The sequence below is a fragment of the Xylocopa sonorina genome, unplaced genomic scaffold (assembly GCF_050948175.1).
Source record: "Xylocopa sonorina isolate GNS202 unplaced genomic scaffold, iyXylSono1_principal scaffold0240, whole genome shotgun sequence".
Classification (NCBI taxonomy): domain Eukaryota; kingdom Metazoa; phylum Arthropoda; class Insecta; order Hymenoptera; family Apidae; genus Xylocopa; species Xylocopa sonorina.
In genome coordinates this window covers 7,501-15,000 of record NW_027490311.1, presented here as the reverse complement: position 1 = coordinate 15,000, position 7,500 = coordinate 7,501, and the positions used below count along the sequence as shown (strand labels likewise).

At 51.5% G+C, this 7,500-nt stretch overlaps 1 non-coding gene across 1 annotated transcript; it reads right to left on the bottom strand.

The window, feature by feature from the left end:
- Positions 1–5,459: 5,459 nt before the first annotated feature.
- Positions 5,460–5,614, bottom strand: LOC143432442 (5.8S ribosomal RNA). The gene has a single exon (XR_013103026.1). It is a non-coding gene; the product is annotated as a 5.8S ribosomal RNA (ribosomal RNA).
- Between the last annotated feature and the right edge of the window lie 1,886 nt (positions 5,615–7,500).

The window sequence follows — 7,500 nt, the reverse complement described above, 5'->3', positions numbered from 1 at the left end:
TATTTTGATTTTAACTTTTCCGTTATTTCTAGTTTTAATTTCTGTGTTACATTTCCTATACATTATATTATATTATATTAGAGTGATAATTTTTTCAGGTATACAGTTATATTTTAAACTCTTAGAAATTGCAGAATGCGGTATGGTATCAAAAGCCTTGGCTATATCCAAAATCGTAAATACTCCACCGTTTTGGATTTTGGCATTTGAGATTGCAGTAGTCAAAATCATTATATTATGTTTGCAGCCATTCTCAGAAGTAAAACCCTTCTGGCGTGAATTATATTTAATAACATTTCTGAGACGTTGATCAATCAGGGCTGAGAAAATTCTGCTTAGCATTGAGCTAATAGTAATGGGTCTTCAATTCTCTGGCTTATTTAAGTCCTGGCCCAACTTTGGTATTAAAGTTGTTCTATTTGCTTTCCAAGATTTGGGATAGTGACTGACGAGACATATAATATTATACAGTATAGCAAGTATCAACGGTATACCTGGTATTTGTAAATGTTGTTTTTTAATACCATCAAGTCCAGCAGCCGATTTGTTATTTATCTTCTTAATTTTATTTAAGACTTCTTCTTCTGAGATAGATGGAAAAACTATTGGTAGAGATAAACTTGATGGCATGCTTGCTTCATCACTTGTTAAGTCCTGTTCGTCAGGTTCAGAGATATCCCAAAGGTTTGTATATAATTCACGCACGCTGTCTGCTGTTGGGAGTTGTTTAGGTGGCTCGGACAGGGAATAGTCCCCTCTTATTACCATATCAACAAGTTTTTTTGGACATTCTTTAAAAAGTTCTTGACATCTGGCATATCTATATCTTTTTATATGATTTCTCTTGGATTTAGAATTCTTTTTATAATGTTTGCGACTTCTATAATTTCTTTTATTGTTTTTACTATTATCATCTTGATTTTCGCAATAGTTCTCATTGTCATTGAGTAAGAAAGGTATTAAGTTATCGGAAACAAAGTGGTCTATTTTATCTGCTAGCAAATTAAGAGAGTCATAGTTACTCCCGCCGTTTACCCGCGCTTTTTTGAATTTCTTCACGTTGACATTCAGAGCACTGGGCAGAAATCACATTGCGTCAACACCCTTGGGGGCCATCGCAATGCTTTGTTTTAATTAGACAGTCGGATTCCCCTAGTCCGTGCCAGTTCTGAGCTGAGCGTTGAATGGCGGCCGAAGAGGACGACAGCTACGGCGAACCGCCGCTGAAGCCTCGCAGCAAAGAAGATCCGTGGGAGGCCAAGGCACGGGACCGAGCTCGGATTCCGGGTTACGCATGCACGAGGCAGCGGCCCGTTCAGCTCGCCCAGGCCCGGCACGTCAGCCAAACCCACTTCCCGACCAAGCCCGACACGCCCCGCTCCTCAGAGCCAATCCTTATTCCGAAGTTACGGATCCAATTTGCCGACTTCCCTTACCTACATTAATCTATCGACTAGAGGCTCTTCACCTTGGAGACCTGCTGCGGATATGGGTACGAACCGGCGCGACACCTCCACGTGGCCCTCTCCTGGATTTTCAAGGTCCGAGGGGAAGATGCGGACACCGCCGCAACTGCGGTGCTCTTCGCGTTCCAAACCCTATCTCCCTGCTAGAGGTTTCCAGGGAACTCGAACGCTTATACAGAAAAGAAAACTCTCCCCGCATCTCCCGACGGCGTCTCCAGGTCATTTTGGGTTACCCCGACGAACACTCTTATGAGGGCCCGGATTGGTATACGGTTCCGCTGCCGGGTTCCGGAATAGGAACCGGATTCCCTTTCGCCCAATGGGTGTGTGTCTTTCGCTCACTTTTGTTTGTTTGTTCCTTCGAGATTGTTGCTTTTAGTACACCACATTTACGTAAGATTTCTCTTAGGGCTTAGGATCGACTGACTCGTGTGCAACGGCTGTTCACACGAAACCCTTCTCCACATCAGTCCTCCAGGTCCTCGCTGGAGTATTTGCTACTACCACCAAGATCTGCACCGACGGCGGCTCCAGGCAGGCTCACGCCCAGACCCTTCTGCGCACACCGCCGCGACCCTCCTACTCGTCAGGGCTTCATGAAGGACCGACATGCTCGCGCGTGCCTTCCCACTTGCCACTGACGGCGGAGTATAGGCGCGACGCTTCAGCGCCATCCATTTTCAGGGCTAGTTGCTTCGGCAGGTGAGTTGTTACACACTCCTTAGCGGATTCCAACTTCCATGGCCACCGTCCTGCTGTCTTAAGCAACCAACGCCTTTCATGGTATCCCATAAGCGTCGACTTAGGCGCCTTAACTCTGCGTTTGGTTCATCCCACAGCGCCAGTTCTGCTTACCAAAATTGGCCCACTTGGCACTCTGATCCGAGATCTCGTGGCTTCATAGTTCAAGTTCGTTCAAGCAAGCCAGAGATCTCACCCATTTAAAGTTTGAGAATAGGTTGAGGTCGTTTCGGCCCCAAGGCCTCTAATCATTCGCTTTACCAGATGAGACTCATCGCACATATGTTCAAGTATGTCTCTTTGAGTGCCAGCTATCCTGAGGGAAACTTCGGAGGGAACCAGCTACTAGATGGTTCGATTAGTCTTTCGCCCCTATACCCAGTTCCGACGATCGATTTGCACGTCAGAATCGCTACGGACCTCCATCAGGGTTTCCCCTGACTTCGTCCTGACCAGGCATAGTTCACCATCTTTCGGGTCCCAACGTGTACGCTCTAGGTGCGCCTCTTCTCGCGATGAGAACGAGACGCCCCGGGAGTGCGAGGCCGCATGGGTACGCGGCCCATCCTCCCTTGGTCGACGCGGAGGCCGACTTTCACTTTCATTTCGCCTTTAGGTTTTCGTAAATCCCAATGACTCGCGCACATGTTAGACTCCTTGGTCCGTGTTTCAAGACGGGTCCTGAGAGTACCCAAAGCAGTAGCGTCGCCGACCGGTAATTCGAAGCTTGGCCAGTCCGAGGACACCGCCTGCTAACAGCTGGCCAGGCCCGGAGCCGGCGCAAAGTCCGTACCACCGGGTAGTCTGACCGAGCTTGCGGCGGGCTAGACGCACACACATTCGAGAATGGATTGGTTGCGGCCGATACCGTACGAGTACCGTCGCGCAGCCGGCCGGGCGACCGAGGGTCTGCCGCGTGCGCAAGATTGCGACGCCACAGGCGCCCACTCGGGCCGTAGACCGACGCGCAACGGGTCGCGACGTTCTACTAGGGGAGAAGTGCACGACTACATCACCGGAACGTTCGCCGACGACGGCGTGCCGCTCGCCGTGGTACCGCGAGGGTACCACCGGGGCATCGCGCGCCGTCGGGAGCCGGTATCGTCGTCGATGAATCTCTCCATTCGATCTTTTGGGTTTCTCAGGTTTACCCCTGAACGGTTTCACGTACTCTTGAACTCTCTCTTCAAAGTTCTTTTCAACTTTCCTCACGGTACTTGTTCGCTATCGGTCTCGTGGTCGTATTTAGCCTTAGATGGAGTTTACCACACCCACTTAGGGCTGCACTCTCAAGCAACCCGACTCTAAGGAGAGATCCTCCCGAAACGCGTACCGGTCGCTACGGGCCTGGCACCCTCTGTGGGTAAATGGCCCCATTCAAGATGGACTTGGACGCGATTCGTTGTCTCGGGATAAACGGATCCTCCCGAACACTACATTTCCCAGCGGCGGAACCGCGGGATTCAGTGCTGGGCTCATTCCTGTTCGCTCGCAGCTACTAAGGAAATCCTGGTTAGTTTCTTTTCCTCCGCTTAGTAATATGCTTAAATTCAGCGGGTAATCTCACCTAATCTGAGGTCGTCTCTACGTGACGCACGAAATTCATTCGTGCCATCGAGCTCGCTTACGGAGAGAAGGTAAAAAAAAAAGAGATTCGTATGTATAAATATATACAAGACGAGGAGAGAGCATCGGCGAACGGGGACGGCAGACGACGAAAAGAACTTTCGTCCATCTCCGACACAGCGATCCTTTGATTTACCGCTCGAGAAACCGGCAAGAAGAAACTACACGCACCTCTCTTCGTTGTTGTGTTTCTCGTCGAAGCGTTTTATGCACCTCGCCAATGCCTTTCGTGTGTCGGTATTTCTTTTATATATAAGATTCGTAAAAAATATAAAAGAAAAAAAAATACGAGACTCTCGCTAGACGACCAAGCTACCGGCGTTTCTTTAACATCCGTCCTCTTTATCGTCGTAGCTGCGAACGATCGACAAACCGTTTACACTCTCCAGCGGTTCCACACCTTCCGCGCGTAACACGCAGAGATCGAAACGGAGCGGCTCCTTTTCCCCCGATTTTATTACCCTGATCCTTCGGAAAGAAGGACAGGCCGAGTTGGAGCGCCCGCACGAATCTCTCTGCTGCGTGAACGGGAAATAAAAGGGAACGCACGCGTGGAAAAGCGTACGATGCGATCGTAGCGCAAGCTGCGCTTCCGGGGACTGGATGACCGGCTTTTGGTCGCGCGGTCCCGTCTCGACAACGAAGACATGGGGTGACCAACGCACTCGATGATCACGAAGTAGGGCGGTAGTACCTTGCGGCACCGAGGCGGCACCTCGTCGAAGAAAAAAACTCGAGCCTCGCCAAAGGGGAGCCAATCTTCCCGTATCTGCTCCGAAAACTCTCTCCTTTGTCGCGCGTGTTACCGATTCGAGTTTCGCTTCGGGAGATCTCCGAAGCGCGGACACGCGTCACAGGCCAGAAACGTTGCGACGCTACACGGACGCAACGACGGCCTATGTTCGAGTGACGGTCCGCGCGAGAGATCTTTTCTTCCCTCGCGGAAACATGGTATACACACGCGCGGAGAGAACAGAGAGAACGGGTTATTCTGATCGAACACCCTGGGGCTGTACGAGGAGAACTTCGAACGATCGGATGCGCATCATCGTCCCTCGCGTTACGACGATGTCGCTCTCTCTCTTGTATATCTCTTCTCTCTCGACCGAGAATTCTCCCTCGGTCTTGCGGCGTGAAAAAAACAATTCATTTTAAACGACGTCGAGCGCGCGGCATGTTCGTATCGTGCGCTAAAGGCGGGGCGAAGGCGATGCGTGTGGCGGGTGTGCGAATTCGGAACGCGGAACAAAATCGGCGATCGAAACACGAAGCGGTTCCCGTGGGCGGTCGTCCGTTTAACGGACGACTCACGACGCCACGAAGAACTCACGCGAGTTCGTGATCGACGCACCGTCGAGTTCCGTGAACGCGTTTACGCACGCCGCACGCGCACACACACGTTGCCAATCGCGGATTGCCTCGGCACGGCCACAGACGACTCGGACGAACGTCCAACGATCGCTCGTACGTCGCGTATCGCTCCTCTTCCTCCCTTTCTCGGTGCCGCCCGAACTCAGAAACGTTCGTAATTTAATTCGAGAATGAACGACGGCGGGCAGATTCGAGCACCGTAGGGAAAGAAAGATTCGACGAAACGCAACGCAAGCAGTATTCTGGTTACGTGAACGACCCTCAGCTAGGCGTGGTCCAGGAATTGTATCCGTGGACCGCAATGTGCGTTCGAAATGTCGATGTTCATGTGTCCTGCAGTTCACACGTTGACGCGCAATTAGCTGCGTTCTTCATCGACCCACGAGCCAAGTGATCCACCGTTCAGGGTAATCGTATATGTATATTTTATTGATCTTTGAGTCTCTTGGTACTAAAGTTCGAACAAGTCGATACCCAAACGTCCCCGGTGAAAGAGACGCGGGCGTCGCCGAACGGAGTTCGAGGCGACACGATATATCGGTCCTACGGATGAAACGCATACGCCGATGGTTCGCGCGTAAGGTCTCCCTCAAAGTTACGAAAAAATGCACGCGCGCGTCCAGGTGCGAAGAGAAAAAAAAAAATCCCTTCAAAAATTCGTTAGGACTCCTCCGCGTACCAGCAGCCTCGAGGCGGTCTTTTACCTCCCGGCAAGGCGAAGCGAGCATAAACTGTTCGAGCTCGCAACGGCGGGATTACAGACTCTCGACAACGAGGACAACGGGCAACGGCGGAATCGTCCCCTCTGGAACGAACGTGCGCGTCGAACTGAGAAGAAAAAAGACCAAACACCCAGCGGCGTATTGCTTTCGAGATCGACAAGACGCTCTCGTTCGGGTGAACATAACAATGTTATCATCGATGGGACACACTCGTCGTCTTCGCGCACAGTCTCGAGGCGGTCTATAAGAGTTTTCCCCGGCAACACGAAGCGAGTATAAAATTATTCGATCTCGCAACGGCGGGTTTTTCTCAGACTCTCGACAACGAGGCTTGGGCGCGAGCGACGGAATCGTCCCCTCCGAACGAACGAACGACGACGACGGTCTCTTCAAAATTCCAATACCACCCAGTCGTGTCGATTCCAACAAGGCTCAGGTAAACGAAAAAAAAATTCGTACATTCGTTAGGACGCTCCACACCGTTCGCCCAACCACACAGCCTCGAGCGGTCTATATTTTTCCCGACAACGCGAAGCGAGCAAGTAAAGTTCGATCTCGCAACGGCGGGTTTCAAGACTCTCGACAACGAGGTTATGGGTGTGGACGGCACGGAACGGAACGGGTCCCCTCTGAGCTGAACGGCACAATTCTGGGAGTGGGAAAACGGCAAAGTGCCAGCGGCGTATTGCTTTCTGAAAAAATGGCAAATAAAAAAGCGGACCCGACGAGTTCTCGATTACGAGAACTCGAGGGGTCCGCTAATGTACCGTGAACACCGATCGGGTAAATGTAAAAAAAAATTCGTTAGAACGTTCGCCGGTTGTACAAGCCTCGAGAAGCGGTCTATACGTTCACCCGACGACACGAAGCGAGCATAAAATGATTCGAAAGCTCGCAACGACCGCTGGGCGCGTCTTAGACTCTCGACAACCGAGGCTATTACCGACGAATCGTCCCCTCCGAAAGGAACGGTACGATCGACCATCTTCAACAGGTTACGCGCGACGACACCACGCACGCTCCATGCACGAATTCGAAGTCGACGACACGCGCGCGTTCGGGTAAAGATTCGTTGGGACTCGCCGGTTGCAAGCCTCGAGAAGCGGTCTATATTTACCCGGGCGACACGAAGCGAGCGTAAATGATTCGTAAGAGCTCGCAACGGACGCTGGGTGTTTCAGACTCTTCGACAACGAGGCTGTGCAGCGACGAATCGTCCCCTCCGAACGGAACGGTACGATACGATCGACTTGAACAGGTTACGGCGCGACCACACGCTCTCACGATAATTCGTGAAGTCGATACGAAGCGGGCCGTTCGGGTGAAAATTCGTTGGGACTCGCCGTACAACAGCCTCGAGCGGTCTATGTTTAACCCCGACGACGCGAAGCGAGCGTAAATGATTCGTAAGTGCTCGGCAACGGACGTTGGGTGTTTCAGACTCTCGACAACGAGGCTGCTCCGACGAATCGTCCCCTCCGAACGGAACGGTACGATCGACTGATATGAGAGCGGTGACGACGACACGAATCCTGAGAGAATTCGAGGTCGACGACTGTACGTTTTCCCGTTCG